This window comes from Bufo gargarizans, chromosome 7 (genome assembly GCF_014858855.1).
Source record: "Bufo gargarizans isolate SCDJY-AF-19 chromosome 7, ASM1485885v1, whole genome shotgun sequence".
NCBI lineage: Eukaryota > Metazoa > Chordata > Amphibia > Anura > Bufonidae > Bufo > Bufo gargarizans.
The window spans coordinates 68,809,715-68,826,381 of NC_058086.1; the positions used below are offsets into that span (position 1 = coordinate 68,809,715).

Here is a 16,667-nt window from a genome sequence, read left to right on the forward strand (position 1 = left end):
GTTCTGAGAGCTATAGTTTTTTTTATTTTTTGAGAGATTTTCTTATGTAGGGGCTCATTTTTTGCAGGATGAGGTGACTGTTTAATTGGTACCAATTTGTGGAACATACGCCTTTTTGATCACTTGGTGTTGCACTTTTTGTGATGTAAGGTGACAAAAAAGGCTTTTTTTGAAAGTTATTTATTTTTTATTTTTTTATGGTGTTTATTGGACTGGGTCGATTATGTGATATATTTATAGAGCCGACCGTCACGGACGCGGCAATACCAAATATGTCTATTTTATTTTTTCTATTAAAAAAAAAAATATTTATTCCTTACTTGGGGATTTTTTTTTTTACATGTGAAACCTTTTTTTTTTTTTTTTTTCTTAACACTTTATTATTATTATTTTTTTTTTTTACACTTTTCATCCCCCATAAGGTCATACAAGACCTCTGGGGGACGTTTACTTAACTATTTTTTTTTCACTGTTGATTTCTCCTGTAACTGGGGCTGATTTAGTAGCCCCAGTTACAGGAGAAATGCACCCCCCAGAGAGGCTGTACAGCGCAGTACAGTGCTGTACAGCCTCGGTGCAGGGCTGATCGAGGTCTCTGAAAGACCTCACACAGCTCCTGCACTCTCCGGTCTCGGCGATCACATGACCGCCTGGCCTGAACAGGAAGCGCATAGCGCTTCCTGCTCTGCATACACAGCGCTTGGTGAGCACTGTGTATGCAGCGATCTAGAAGGCAGGGACACCTGGGCACTGTCCCTGCCTTCTCTCTGGGTTGCCCGCTGTCACTGACAGCGGGCAACCCGATCAGCAGCTGCACGATTAGCGTGCAGCTGCAGTTTCTGAACGGACGTTCTGGAACGTCCATTCAGAAATAGAGAACCACCTCCCGGATGTTTATAGTCTATGGGCGGACAGGAGGTGGTTAATATTATTCATACTGCTTCCTTTGCTGGCTTGATTCATTTTTCATTGCATTACACAGATTATTTCCATGGTTATGACCACCCCAGGGCCGGCGCCACCCATAAGCAGAGTAGGCCACCGCGTAGAGCGCACTCTGCCTGGGGGCGCCGGCGCTCTGGAGTCCGAATGCCGAGTACTATTAGCCGCCGCCGCCGTGCCACGCCCCCCTACTTGTGAGATCATCCATCCAATTTCCTACTAGCCGCCGCCCGCGCCACGCCCCCTACCTGTGATCCATGCTGACATCATCTGACTCTGCTGCGCCTCCTCTGCATTAATGATCTGCGCCGGCTTCTTGACTCCTCCTCCTGTTTGGGTGTTCCTTCCTAGTTGGAGTAGTTGCCGCCTCCAGCCGGATCTTCATAGTGGATGTGATGCTGCCCGGCCCCTGTTAAGTCGATTCAGCATGAGATCCCGCGAGACCGGAGGAGGTCACGGGTCTCGCGGGATCTCGCGCCAATACACACTATCCTATCGTCACATCCGGCGGGACGTCACAACCGGAAGTGACGACTGAAGGCATACAAATATTACGGGGGTAGGGAAAGATCACTAGACAAAGAAGACACCTCACAGGAACAGGATCATCAACGTCAGCGAGTGACACAAGTATGTAGGGGGGGTGGTTTGGCGGCAATTTCAAATTAGATAATGGAGTCTGGCTGTGCGCTGTCTGTGGGGGCACTGGGGCGCAGTATTACTGTATGTGGGGGCAGTATTACTGTATGTGGGGGCAAATCACATAATGGAGTCTGACTGCACTGTATGTGGGGGCAATATTACTGTATGTGGGGGCACTGGGGGCAAATTACATAATGGAGGGCACTGTATCTGGGGCAGTATTACTGTATGTGGGGGCAAATTACATAATGGAGTCTGACTGCACTGTATGTGGGGGCAAATTACATAATGGAGGGCACTGTATGTGGGGGCAGTATTACTGTATGTGGGGGCACTGGAGGGGCAAATTACATAATGGAGTCTGACTGCACTGTATGTGGGGGCAATATTACTGTATGTGGGGGCACTGGGGGCAAATTACATAATGGAGGGCACTGTATCTGGGGCAGTATTACTGTATGTGGGGGCAAATTACATAATGGAGTCTGACTGCACTGTATGTGGGGGCAATATTACTGTATGTGGGGGCACTGGGGGCAAATTACATAATGGAGGGCACTGTATCTGGGGCAGTATTACTGTATGTGGGGGCAAATTACATAATGGAGTCTGACTGCACTGTATGTGGGGGCAAATTACATAATGGAGGGCACTGTATGTGGGGGCAGTATTACTGTATGTGGGGGCACTGGAGGGGCAAATTACATAATGGAGTCTGACTGCACTGTATGTGGGGGCAATATTACTGTATGTGGGGGCACTGGGGGCAAATTACATAATGGAGGGCACTGTATCTGGGGCAGTATTACTGTATGTGGGGGCAAATTACATAATGGAGTCTGACTGCACTGTATGTGGGGGCAAATTACATAATGGAGGGCACTGTATGTGGGGGCAGTATTACTGTATGTGGGGGCACTGGAGGGGCAAATTACATAATGGAGTCTGACTGCACTGTATGTGGGGGCAATATTACTGTATGTGGGGGCACTGGGGGCAAATTACATAATGGAGGGCACTGTATCTGGGGCAGTATTACTGTATGTGGGGGCAAATTACATAATGGAGTCTGACTGCACTGTATGTGGGGGCAATATTACTGTATGTGGGGGCACTGGGGGCAAATTACATAATGGAGGGCACTGTATCTGGGGCAGTATTACTGTATGTGGGGGCAAATTACATAATGGAGTCTGACTGCACTGTATGTGGGGGCAAATTACATAATGGAGGGCACTGTATGTGGGGGCAGTATTACTGTATGTGGGGGCACTGGAGGGGCAAATTACATAATGGAGGACACTGTATGTGGGGGAAGTTACCCCCGGCAGTATTACTGTATGTGGGGGCACTAAGGGGGCAAATTACATAATGGAGGGCACTGTATGTGGGGACACTGGGGGCAAATTACATAATGGAGGGCACTGTATGTGGGGGCAGTATTACTGTATGTGGGTGCACTAAGGGGGCAAATTACATAATGGAGGGCACTGTATGTGGGGGCAAATTACATAATTGGGGGCAATATTACTTAGCGGGGGCACTGGGAGGCAAACACAAATACATAATGGAGGGCAGTGTGGGGGGTCTGACTGGTCTGATCGGGGGCTCTGTGGGGCGGGCTAATATGAGGTTTGACTGGGGGGTGAGTTGGCTGATATGAGGTCTCTCACTCACTCACTGAGGCCAGGAGCATCCATTTTAGGGTCCAGTGGGCAGTGGCAGACTAGCAGTGGCTCCAGTCCCACGCCCCTCTGTTCCCAACTTCCTGCCGGACCTGCAGCACTGATAACTTTGTGACGTCACATAAGCGCGCAGTGTGATCCGGCGTGACTGTCCGGCCTAAAACCGGACGTCTGGCCACCCTAAGAGCAGAAGTGGCATAGATAGTTAGGCCAGCAGCAGCCATTTCATTCAGATTAGAGACAAAGCTGTAGTGGCTATAATCTGACTAAGGGTCCATTCACACGTCCGTTGTTTCTTTCCTGATCTGTTCCGTTTTTTGCAGAACAGATCTGGACCCATTCATTTTCAATGGGTACTGAAAAAAAATCAGACATTGTGCTGTTTTTTCAGGACCCATTGAAAACGAATGGGTCCAGATCTGTTCTGCAAAAAACTGAACAGATCAGGAAAGAAACAACGGACGTGTGAATGGACCCTTAGTCAGATTATAGCCACTACAGCTTTGTCTCTAATCTGAATGAAATGGCTGCTGCTGGCCTCACTATCTCTGCCACTTCTGCTCTTAGGGTGGCCAGACGTCCGGTTTTAGGCCGGACAGTCACGCCGGATCACACTGCGCGCTTATGTGACGTCACAAAGTTATCAGGTCTGCAGGTCCGGCAGTAAGTTGGGAACAGAGGGGCGTGGGACTGGAGCCACTGCTAGTCTGCCACTGCCCACTTGCCCAGTAGACTGACTCTATACTACAGTCACTCACCCCACCTCCTTCTCTCTCTCTGCCAGACATTTCTGCCAGCCTGAGCCAGGCCCAGGAGCAGCACTTATTCAGGCAGCCAGAGCCCACACTGAGCCCAGCCAGTCTCCAGCATTCAGCAGGTCGGTTCAGCAGCTTTCAGCCAGAGCAAGATCAGGTAAGAGTTACTATCCGGCAGAGTTAACAACCTCGTATATTCTGTATATTATATGTGAGCTGGCATAAGTTATACATCTTCTGGTATATTAAGATATATTAAGATGAATGACTTATACCAGCTGTACATATAATAATATACCAGAGATACCCAGGTTATATCAGCGTGGTCCACTATATCACTATATACAGGAAGATGTTATACTGTATATCATCCTCTTGTATATTGTGATATGGACCATATCACAACATGTGCTTCAGGGTGCACACTCAGGAGAGGCTAAGAGGAGAGCGGAGGAAGCGTGACTACATGCGCCACATCTGGCGGCAATATACCAACAATAGCTGAACCCAGCAAATATACACTGCACGGTGAACAACCGGTCCGTAAACCTCCTATAAAAAGTAAAAACAAACCCGCGGATGATGACCATGTAAATCTGTATTGAACAAATATGCTACCATACATAATATAATAAAACCCATGCAGAGGAGTGTCGATAAAAAAAGCCTCCAACCCAGTAAATATAACAATAGTGATGATTCCATAAAGTCTCCGCTGCATGTGTGATACACCAAGGGATAACCAATTTTTGAAAAAAGGTTAAAAAACGAATGTGCTGGCTGGTCTTATTTGCAAATACATAGATGCGCCCAAAGGCATATACAAAATAGAGCCTATACAGAGTCAAGAGAACAGCCAGCATAGAAGTAAAGTATCGCTATAAATCCTGGTACAAACACATAAACAGCCGTGACAAGCATAAAAAATGACTGATGACAAACCTGGCTGGAGGAATGGCCCGATGTCCGTTTCGCTTACTAGCTTTTCAAAGTGCACTCTGCGGCAAGCGGCAACTATTAAAGATTATTTTTTTTCTTTTATATATATATATATATATATATATATATATATATATATATATATATATATATATATATATATATATAACCACTGGGATCCCCCTTAGGTGCTTAGAATGGAAGACAATTGTTCCTGAAAGAATGCAGCGGCAGTGCACATGCGCAGCCAGCAATCGGTTCATTCTCTATGGGGGCTCCAAACATAGATGAGCTCATAATTGGGCACTCCATGGGAGACAATTTCCGTGATTAGTGAAGGATCTTGCAGTCCGAACCCCAACTATTAACTTGTTATCCTTTATCCTGTGGATAGGTTAGGGCCGACGCTACCTTTGCAGTAGACTGATTTATGCTGAGCAATGTCTGGACCACCACGTAAGAAGTTGTCGGGTGCAGGTTTCAAAAGGAAAAGAAAACTTCAAGAAGAAGAAGCCAAAAAAATGGCTGGATCGTTAAGCAAATTCTTTAGTGTTGGTCAAAAGCAAGCCACACAAGCTGATGAGGAATCATATTGTGTAGCTGAAGACGATCCAGTGCATATGGACACAGATGAAGGACCTTCAACAAGCATGACAGTGGTTGCTTCAACATCAACAACTGTTATTGATCAATCTGTTATAGAGAAAAGTTGCACAGATACTGAAGAAGTGACCTCTCTAAAATCACCAGAACCAATAGAACAAGAAAAGGAGCTCACTGCATTACCACTGGATATCTCTGATCCAGCGAACTGGCCAGATGTTATTACTACCTCGTTTCGGGATACCATCGTAATGAAAGGCCCAGCAAAGCCAAATAAAGACTTTGCATTTCCAAGAGATGCGTCTAAGAGACGTTTTACAGCCGTCCATTACAAACGCCACCTTGGAAATGGAGAAGTTCAGAACCGACATTGGCTAATTTATTCTACCACGCTAAACAGAGTGTTTTGTTTTTGTTGCAAACTGTTTGCAAAGCAACAAATAAGTCTGACTGATGGAGGTGTCGATGACTGGAGAAATATATCTCATATATTGAACGCACATGAACAGTCTGCAGCTCATCTTGCTTCTGTAGGAAGGTGGAATGAGTTATTGATGAGGCTTGGATCAGAAAGAACTATTGACCAGTCTTACCAGAGATTGTTAACAGCAGAAACTCAGCACTGGCAAAATGTTCTCCAGCGCCTTGTAGCCATCGTCCAATATCTTGGTAAGCAATGCTTGGCTTTCAGAGGAAGCAATGATACACTTTACAGTGAAAACAATGGCAATTACTTGCAACTTGTGGAGATGCTGGCTACCTTTGATACCGTGATGCAGAACCACCTTACAAAAATAACGAATGCAGAAATTCATTGCCATTACCTGGGAAAGGATATCCAAAATGAATTGATTGGCATCATATCCAAAGAAATAACAAGACGGATTGTGTTACTTTTAACAGATGCCAAATACTATTCTATTATCCTTGACTGCACCCCAGATGTTGCTCTTGTGGAACAGATGACCGTCATTGTTAGATTTGTGTCGATCACACAAGGGGACTCAATAACTGCAAGCCCTGAAGTGAAAATTGAAGAAAGGTTTCTAGGATTCATCCCAGTATATAGTTCAACTGGAGAAAGTTTGACTGAATCAATTCTGGCAGAGCTTGAGAAACTTAAAATACCATTAAAGGATATGAGAGGTCAAGGTTATGACAACGGGTCTAACATGAAAGGCAAGCACTCTGGCGTCCAGAAAAGAATCAGAGATTTGAATTCGCGTGCATTCTATGTTCCTTGCAGTGCCCATTCTTTAAACCTTGTTGTCAATGACGCTGCTATGAGTTGTAGGCAAGCCAGTTCATATTTTGATATTTTGCAGAAAATATATGTGTTTTTGTCTGGCTCAACAAATCGTTGGGACATTCTAAAGAAGAACATCAGTAGGCTGACTGTGAAGCCACTATCGGACACAAGATGGTCTAGCAGAATTGATGCCATTCGTCCTTTTAGATTTCAAATGTCAGAAATATATGACACACTTATAGAAATTGAGGAAGATGCAGCATTTTCTTCTCTTGCAAGAAATGAGGCTGCATCATTGGCACAAGAGATAAACAACTTTACATTTGTGTGTTTGACAGCAATGTGGTATAGCATATTAAATCGCATAAACAGAGTAAGCAAACTTCTTCAAAGTCAAACTGTTTACTTGCCAGATGTGGTGGAGCTTTTAGAAGCCAGCAAGAGCTACTTAGAAAATTATCGTTCTGACACTGGATTTGAGGAGTTGCTTACAGAAGCAAAAACGATGGCATCAGAAATGGAAATTGATCCTGTGTTCCCTTCTACATTGCATAGGCACAGAAAAAAAAAGAGACTTTTTTCCTACGAGGGACAAGATGAACCAATCCAAGATCCCCAAAAACAGTTTAAGGTTGAGTGTTTCTATACCATCTTGGATGTTGTAATCAATTCTGTTCAAGAGAGATTTGAACAGCTTAAAGATCATAGCAACAACTTTCAATTTTTGTATGACATTAGGAAGCTTAAAGACATGGATAGGGAGCAACTCTTAAAGAGCTGTATGGAGCTACAAACAGTATTAACTGATAAAAATTCAAAGGATGAAGATATTGATGGAATGCAGCTGTATGAAGAGCTCAGTATTTTGGCTCCTGTTGTATCACCAAGCATGAAGCCAATTGACGTTCTGGCTTATGCCGTCAGGAATGGTTTTGCTCCAAATGTAGCAATAGCACTTAGAATACTGCTGACACTCCCCATCACAGTGGCTTCAGGTGAAAGAAGCTTCTCAAAACTGAAAATCCTAAAAAATTATCTGCGGTCTTCAATGTCTCAAGAACGGCTGGTGGGACTTGCCATGCTGTCTATTGAGAATGCCATTGCTCAAGATATTGATTTTGAAATATTGCTGAAGGACTTTGCTAACGCTAAAGCAAGAAAAGTCAATTTTTTGTAGACCCAATGGCCTTGGTGACATTATGCTTTTACAGCATAAAGATCACAGATTGGCACTTGCATTATTGATTGTATTTAGGTTTGTACTGTTATGCACTGTTATGTTAGTTGGCACTTTGTTGTTTTGCACTATAATTTAATCACAATTTGCACTTTTGTACTTCAGTTTATTGACCTTTTTATACTGTATTTGAGATATTTGGAATATTAGTCTTTAATATCTCTCCTGTATCAAAGTGTTTTTCATTTTTGGGTTATTTATTTTACCATTCTATACTGTTTTAATATTTCTATTTATTTATATTGTAATTTTTATGTTATGTTGGAAAATCTTGTTGGCACTTGATATATGTGCAATGCTGCTATTTTATGTTTTACATATGAGGAAATGTTTGCAATTAAAATGTTTAAAATGTTCTATTTTACTATTTTTATTTGCTCAAAAGGCAAATTGGGGGGAGGGGGGATTGTAATGGGACTTCTGTAGAATATCTAAAATTAGCTGGTCAAGTAAAATGTTGCATGCAATATGTGGCCGAAAAGGGGGCGTGGTCAAGGGGCGGAGTCAAGGGGCGGCAAAATTGCCTCTTGCCTAGGGTGGCAAAAATCCTTGCACCAGCCCTGGACCACCCTACAATCCATCAGCGGTGGCCGTGCTTGCACACTAAAGAAAAAAGTGATGGCCTCTCTGGTGGCCGGGACCGTGTAAGCTCACATAGGCAGGAGCTTTTTTCTATAGTGTTCAAGCACGACCACCTCTGATGGATTGCAGGGTGGTCATAACCATGGAAACAAGCAGTGTATAATGTGATGGAAAAATGAATCAAAACAGCAAAGCAGGCAATATGGACAATAACAATACATTAGTAAGTGGCTTGTATTAACTTTTTCTATGTAATAAATGCTATTTGCTGAAGTGACACAACCCCTTTAAGCCCAGGTGTAAAATATGGTATTTTTAAACTGATCCATTAATTAATCCAGTGCAGTTAATCACCATAAGAAAAGAGAAGCTCTACCAATCAGTCCCTTGTGATAGACTCTAGATTGTTGCAGGAATCACAGAAAGAAGAGTCGTTTTCTAGACTGGATCATGATTCAACCGCATTAGTAATTTTGGTAGAATTACGTTATAGAGACTGTAAAACACACGGGGGAGATTTATCAAAACTGGCTTAGTTCTCCTCATATAGATGTTATGCGTTCATTTAAAGCAGTTTTATACAATTCTACATGCGTTTCTTTTACTTAGCATTTTCCAGTTTACTACCAAAATTGACAGCAATAAAACGTAACCCCTATACTTTATTCTATCCATGGTACCACAGTCTTTCCCCCCTCCTGAAGAGTTATTGCTGAGTAAATGTTTCTAAGTATGACCTAATATTTTTCTGATGTAAAACTGTTTCAGATGTTGTGCTACACTGTATGTTTAATAGAAAGTGCAGAAGTCCAAAAATAATTATATGGAGAATGAAAATAATATTTATTTAATTTCAGATCAGGGAACAGGGTACTATGGTGCACATGTTTCAGATCTATGGGTACTTTTCAGGGGAAACGAATACCTAATACTGCTCAATGCACTCTCTTATCTCTCAAATATGGAACTTTGGCAAAAAGGACATCCTGCGACACTTACTAGTGGCAGCTAGGATGGTCATTCCCAGATACTGGAGGTCAACTATAGTGCCCGCTCCACGTGTGTGGTCAGAGGAAATCAGGCGCATTTTTCGAATGGAAGAGCCAGTTGTGGCTGCGCATGAACACACTTCAGCGTTTTTAGCACTTTAGAACCCATGGATGGTATTCATGGACACAGTATAATATACATCTCTACTAACTTAGTTGATCATCTGATGGTTAATTTATCCCCCCCCCTTCCTCATGGTATATGGTACATAGGAAACCTGGTGGGTTATACGTTTTTTTTTTTTTCATTCCCTCTTGCTGGAATTTCTCCCTCTCTCTTCTATACTTCTCCATTTCTGCTTAGTCTTAATCTTGTCTCTCCTCTCATCACCATTGAGAATGGTAGATTTACGGTTCTTATCACATGGTGTTTTAATTGATCCTCTACATGTAGGTAGTTAAATGTTGTATGAAGCCCTGACCACTATTAGAGATTTGTTTAGTCCAGCAACTGCATGTAGGCAGTCACGATGGTATTACAGCATAAAAAGCTACCAGTGGAAGTAGACATGGGGGATAGTTAGAGATCCACTGCTGAGCACTAGCAGAAGGTGTGCTGCCTAGACTAGATAATATTTGTTCTTTATGTTTCTTCGTTGATAAATTGTATTGATAAAACTTTAATAAAATCAGATTATGCCTAATTTCAGATCAAGAACTGATGCAAAAAATATAAAATATTGTATTGTTATTTATCGTCACTATCTCCCCAAGTCGGGAGTGGGTAATTGCCGCACGCCCCCTCTTTTACTTGGATGCTTCCATTTTAACAACTTGTCCCACATTTCCGCACGATCACTTTTCATCCATTGATCTAACTTGGATGTGGTATCTCTTTCTCAGGCTCGCTCTCCGGGATGGAACCCTGATTTCCCGTTAACCGTGATCACCATGGTAGGCGCATAAAAAAACATCGAAAGTTGATAGGGAAGATATCCAATTGGATCATGGACATCACGGGGACATGCAACATGGTGGCGCAGTATGTGTGCACATGTACACGTACTGACTGATGGGTCTGCCCCCTTCAACTTCTGGGTCCCCAAATTGGGCACATGGCCTGAGCTTGCCCTTTACGCCTTGGAGGTGCTGGCCTGGCCTGCAGCCAGTGTATTGTCTTAACGTTTGTTTAGCACGGCAGGAGGGGGTTATCACAGACATGCGCAGCCGCCTGTCCCCAGCCAATGTGGACAAGCTCACGTTCATTAAAATGAACCAGGCAGGGATCCCAAAGGACTTGGCCGTACCTTGTGCAGAATAGACATGTATACCGGCCTCACCCAGCCATTGTTGTACTCCAGCGCACTTTCTTTTTGTTTTATTTTTTAGATTTCCAAATGTTTTGGGGTCTACCCAAATTTGAAAATATAAAATAAAATAAAAAACAAAACTAAAAAATCAGTGTTGGCTACCTCCTCCTTCACCACCGCTTACACCTACACCGCCACATCCACCGCCTCCTTAACCTCCTACTCCATATGGACCTCTTTCTCCTAGATCAAGATTATTATTTTTTATTTTTACATATTTTATGTTATTTCAATTAATTTCCCTATCCACATTTGTTTGCAGAGCACTTTCCATGCTCTTAACCACATTTTGCTGCCATTTACAGCCCTCTAGCCCTTTCCGTGACTTTTTTAGAGCCATTTTAGTGCTCCAAAGTTTGGTTCCCCTTTGACTTCAATGGGGTTCGGGTTAATGTAGGTGATCAGTACACAGGCTAGGGTAACAACTTACCTGTCAGTGTTAGCACGATATTAAGGGTCAGGCCTCAATTGTCCCTTTCCGTGTATTCAGTTTCCACATGATTGGAATTATATACTTTTTGGGACTTGTTCAATTTACTTAAAGGGGTTGTCCTGGTTCAGAGCTGAACCCGGAGATACCTCTATTTTCACCCCGGCAGCCCCCCTGACAGGAGCATCGGAGCAGTTCATGCTCCGATGCTCTCCTTTGTCCTGCACTAAATTGCGCAGGGCAAAGGCATTTTTTGGAGATCCGGTGACGTACTGGGGCTCTCCATGGGGCTGCCAGGAAGCCTGGTGACATCACCAGCACTGATGGGCAGGATTTCGCGCTGCCCTAGCCAGTAAAACGGCTAGGGCAGCGCTAAAGCCTGCCCATCAGAGCCGATAACGTCACCGAACACACTGCCGGGCGGAAGTTTCCGCCCGGCAGTGTGTTATTGAAAACAAAAGAGACCTAGCCCTGCGCGATTTAGAGCAGGGTAAGGGAGCGCATCAGAGCATGAGATGCTCTGATGCTATCCTCAGGGGGGCTACCTGGGTGAAAATAAGGCTGTAAATGTTAACATGAAATTGAGTGTAAGGCTGTTTACATTCATTTGGGACTTGTTCCATTTAATTTAACCAGCATATAGGTGATCAGTACACCAATACACAGGCCAGCACATAAATGTATCTGGGAGTGATAATGAATTTAGGCCTAAATCCGTTTCCCTTTATTTCAATCTTCACACATCTTCAATCCAAAAATGTTTTTACGCTTTTTGAGGGGGGTTGTTGATTATATTAAAACTACCAGCATATAAATGTGATTACCTCACCAACACAGGGTAGTGCACAACATTATCTGAGAGACCCAAAAATTTCTGGGTTATGGAAAGGTTCCAAATGAAAGATCCAGAGCCACAATGTGGGTAGTAACAGCACCAACTATCTGGCCAGATGTAGTAGTACTACTAGGTCGCAGTTGTCCCTGCTGGCTTTGGAAAGGTGCATCACTATAGATTAGGAGAAAGTGGATGCGATTGTGGATTGGATGGCTCACTCCTCCTCTTACTCGCAGCAGGATGACGTGGAGGTGACTTCTGAGTTTGACGCTGTGCCATGGATCCAGGGGTAAGAGCATTCCCTCTTCTCCTCCTCCTTGCAGCCCTAAAGAAGGATTTCAGTGGCGACTTCTCAGTCTTCACTGCTCCTGCCTAGCAGGGCACCTTCTTTTTTTCCTATGAATTGGCAAGAAAACACCACCATGTCCTACTGCAGATAGTCAAGAGAGTCTCCTTGTTTATGACTTGTATAAGTTCAGTCAGTGTTTATACTGCCCTGAGGAGGGGGTGGAAGAGGAGGCTGCAGACCCCAGGAATAGCTGTGTTGGTGGTGCCATACAGATAGTGCTATATATATATATTTCCAAATGTCTTACCCTGTACCAAGTTTAAAGGCACCTCCATTCATGGTTATTGGTGGAGGTTTAGTTCTCATTTCACGACCTTTCCTGTCTTTCCTAACCTTCTTGTCAGAAAATATGAAAATGTAATCATTAGGAAGAATAAAAACAATCGGAAAATAATTCAGAATAATACAATTTAGAAACCATTGCAAGGGTGTGTGGACTCATTCCTCAGGAACAGGTGGGGGAGTTTAGAAAAGTGCTGATTTTATACATGCAGATATTGTCTGATCTGGAAATAAAAGCATTTCAGGTCTGTATTACAGTGTGGTATGGTACAACTCCTTTCGACACCTGAAACAAATCTGTCTTTTCCATGTCAGGTTAGATTACATTTTACAATACACAACAAGCTGCCTGTCATTCACAGGGATGGACCTATTGAAATTACTCTGCTTTTCATAGCAGAAAAGGGGAAAAACTGATAAGAAATTTGTGCACAGTCCAAAGTATTTAAAGTATTCCATTTTAATATTTGATGTGTATTCGGTACTAGAGCTGAAGGTGGGAAGAATGTTCTGAAACTCTTCCAAACATTGAACAGTACTGAATATGAGGTTGTGAAGAACATTAAACACCTGTGGATGCTATCAAATGTAATTACTTACAAACATAATCCTTTTGTGCATAATGCTGGAAACTCCATCATTAATCGTATGTCAGAGGGAAAAAAGTTACAAATCAATTCCATGTTCAGGATACCACAAACCACCTGCCAATCACAGACTCTCATGCCTGTACTCTACCATGCCATGTACTCCATATAATACTTGTTTAATATCATTAGGATGCCAAACCCCCTAACCCTACAATATATATGACTACACTTTGGTGCGTTGTACCATAGTTCCCAGTTTTGTAAGTTCAGGCTGGCAACCCTGCTGTACTTAAGGTAGCTTTCCCCATGGGAAGATGCCTGGTTAATAAGTTTCTAGCTTGTAAGTTCCAGCAAAGGTATACTGTAATAGTTTGTCTGCCTGTGTACCGACTTCTGCCTATCTCCTGGATGATGACCCTCTGCTGCCTGACCTGACTTGGATTGTTCATATTCTGCCTGCCCTGACCTCAGGTTGCCCCTGACTATGATTCTTCCTGATCCCTCGATGCCCTGCAATGGGGTCTCTTGACCCTGGTTGGTCAACTGTCAATTACACAGAGACTACTCCGGGGGAAGTGGTGAGGTGGGTTCCCTGCAGCAAAGTCCAAATCCCTGTACAGGGGTTTAAGGATGAAAACCAGGGCACTGCCAGAATAACACCATTAGGAGTAGCCCAAAGCCAAATCTGTTGGTTGGCACATTGGTCCACACCAACTGCTTTAACAGTCTCTAATTACTTACTGCAACTGTAGTTTTAGTGTTGCCAGTGGGTAGTGTGCTGCCCTTAGGAACACATTTCCCAGGGGAAGCAGAGTGCCTATCTGTCCATATCTTTTGGTTTACTGGTTTTAGGTTTTATAGTTTTTATAAATTTTCCATCAATGACAATTCAGTGATCATCCTTGCTAGTAAAGTGGTTTAGTTTCTATGTCTATGATCCTGTGGGCATTCCTGGAGATATATCTCCATTGTTGATCCAGGGATATTACTTTAGATTAAAGGTTTACTATCCCTCCATGGTTTAGTACCCCTCTAGTGAGCATCTTGCATGATGTAGTTTAGTCTGCTTTCCTTGTGTTCAGGTTCTTATCTTTGGATGGTTGGATGACGGTAACAGAGACACATAAGATAGTTTACAGGAAGTGGGGGTATGTCTTCATGAGCCTGATAGAAGAACTGCTTCTACACTGCTTCTGGGTAGAAGAGAAGCTCCTGTGTTTCTGTAGATCTGATTTTCCTCCTTATTATCAGCTTTCTGTGCTCTCTAGAAGAAAACAAACATAGTAGGAAGTAAGGGAAGTGAGGTCACTGCATATAGTACTGGCAGATTTTAAATGCTGCCCTTAAAATAATACAACTTATCCCGTATGGCTATATGAATGGAAATTTTTTTAAAAATTATGGCTATTGGAACTTGAGGAGGAAAAAAACTAAAATGCTAAACCAAAGATGGGCCCGCTACTTAAGGCGTTAAGAAAGACAGTAAGGAAGCTGATTCTACAATGAACCATAGCCATTATGCAAACTTTGTTTGAAAATAGAATTTTTATTTTCATACGTATTTGCATTCTGACACTATGCTCCCACAAAGCACCAGTAAAATACATTGAGAGGAATCCACTTTCAGTCCTCTCCATTATGTGCATGAGTATGGGAGTTCTCTCAATGTATTTTGCTGCAGATTCATCAGACCATAGCGTTGCAATGAAAATGCTTCTGATAAAAAAAACTGTCACAACCAGACTCGGCATCACTTAAAATATACGTCACTAACTCTAGTTTATTTTATTTTTTCAGAGTTGACAGATTCCCCTTATAGACTTCTTTTGCTGGGAGATCTATTCCCAGGTTCAGGTCCCCAGTATAGACAACAGTTGGCAGCTAGATAAAGCTGCATTGCCAGGACTAGAGATGAGCGAATCGAAGATGACGAAGTGGAATTCGATCCGAAGTTCAGGAATTATTAAATTTGCACCGAATATGAATTTACTCACGCTTCGTGGTAACGATTCACATTTTTTCCTAAACTGGCTGCTACATATGTTAAGACATGGAGCAAGGAACTCTGGGAACGAGGGATCACCCACAATGCCATGCATGCAGCCAATCAGCAGCCAGCCAGCCCTGTGATGTCACAGCCCGTTAAATAGCCTCAGCCATTTTGGATTCAGCCATTTTCCAGTGTACTTAGTGCAGGGAGAGTGCTAGGAAAGACTTGAAAACTTATATTTTGCTCAATAGAAGTTCAGGGAAAGAGCATTAGAAGTGTAGGGAAAGAACAGGGAGGAATTATTCCAGAGTATTGAAGCAGAACGGGGTGCAATGGAGTGTTTACAGCCTGGGTAATAGGAACAATCCTATTACACCTTGTTGTACTGACTGCGGATCCAAATTGCCATTATACTGCTGCTCATTTCAGGTTTACAATACCTCTGTAATTCCAGCAAACCATTCTTATTATTGTGGTCTTATTAGCTCTTGTGCGGAGCATATGTTCTAAAGCCTTTTTTTGTTGTGTATTAGTGGGGGAAAAAAAGAGGCTTATTAGCTGTTGTGTGTTGAAGTGAGAAAATTCCAGCCCTTCTTGGCATGTATTAGTGGCAAAAATAAATATTATTTTCCGTTCACGGCTGCAGTTATATGTTCTAAAGCCTTTTTTGTCGTGTATTGCGGAGGGAGGGGCTTACTATCTGTTACTATTTTGACGTGTATTAGTGGGGAAATAGAAAAATAGCTTATTAGCCATTGTGTGGTGAAGTGAGAAAATTACAGCCCTTTTTGGCGTTTATCAGTGGCAAAAAAAGTATTATTTGCTGTTCATGGCCACAGTTATATGTTCTAAAGCCTTTTTTGTCGTGTATTGCGGAGGGAGGGGCTTACTATCTGTTGTGTGGTGAAGTGAGAAAATTAAAGCCCATTTTAGCATGTATTAGTGGCAAAAAAAAAACATTCACAGCCGCAGTTATATGGTCTAAACCCTTTTTTTTGTTGTGTATTAGTGGGGAAAAAGAAAAAGGGCTTATTAGCCGTTATGTGGTGAAGTTAGAAAATGAAAGCCCTTTTTGGCATGTATGAGTGGCAAAAAAATATAATTATTTGCCATTCACAGCCGCAGTTATATGGTCTAAAGCCTTTTTTTGTTGTGTATTAGTGGGGAAACAGAAAAAGGGCTTATTAGCAGTCGTGTG

General features: G+C 42.7%; 1 long non-coding RNA gene across 1 annotated transcript in view; it reads left to right on the forward strand.

The window, feature by feature from the left end:
- Positions 1-1,489: 1,489 nt before the first annotated feature.
- Positions 1,490-16,667, forward strand: part of LOC122943058 — a 41,991-nt gene continuing 26,813 nt past the window's right edge. Inside the window, exons 1-2 of the long non-coding RNA XR_006390818.1 lie at positions 1,490-1,572; positions 4,054-4,181. This is a non-coding gene — a long non-coding RNA (uncharacterized LOC122943058). The remainder of the gene's footprint in view (positions 1,573-4,053; positions 4,182-16,667) is intronic.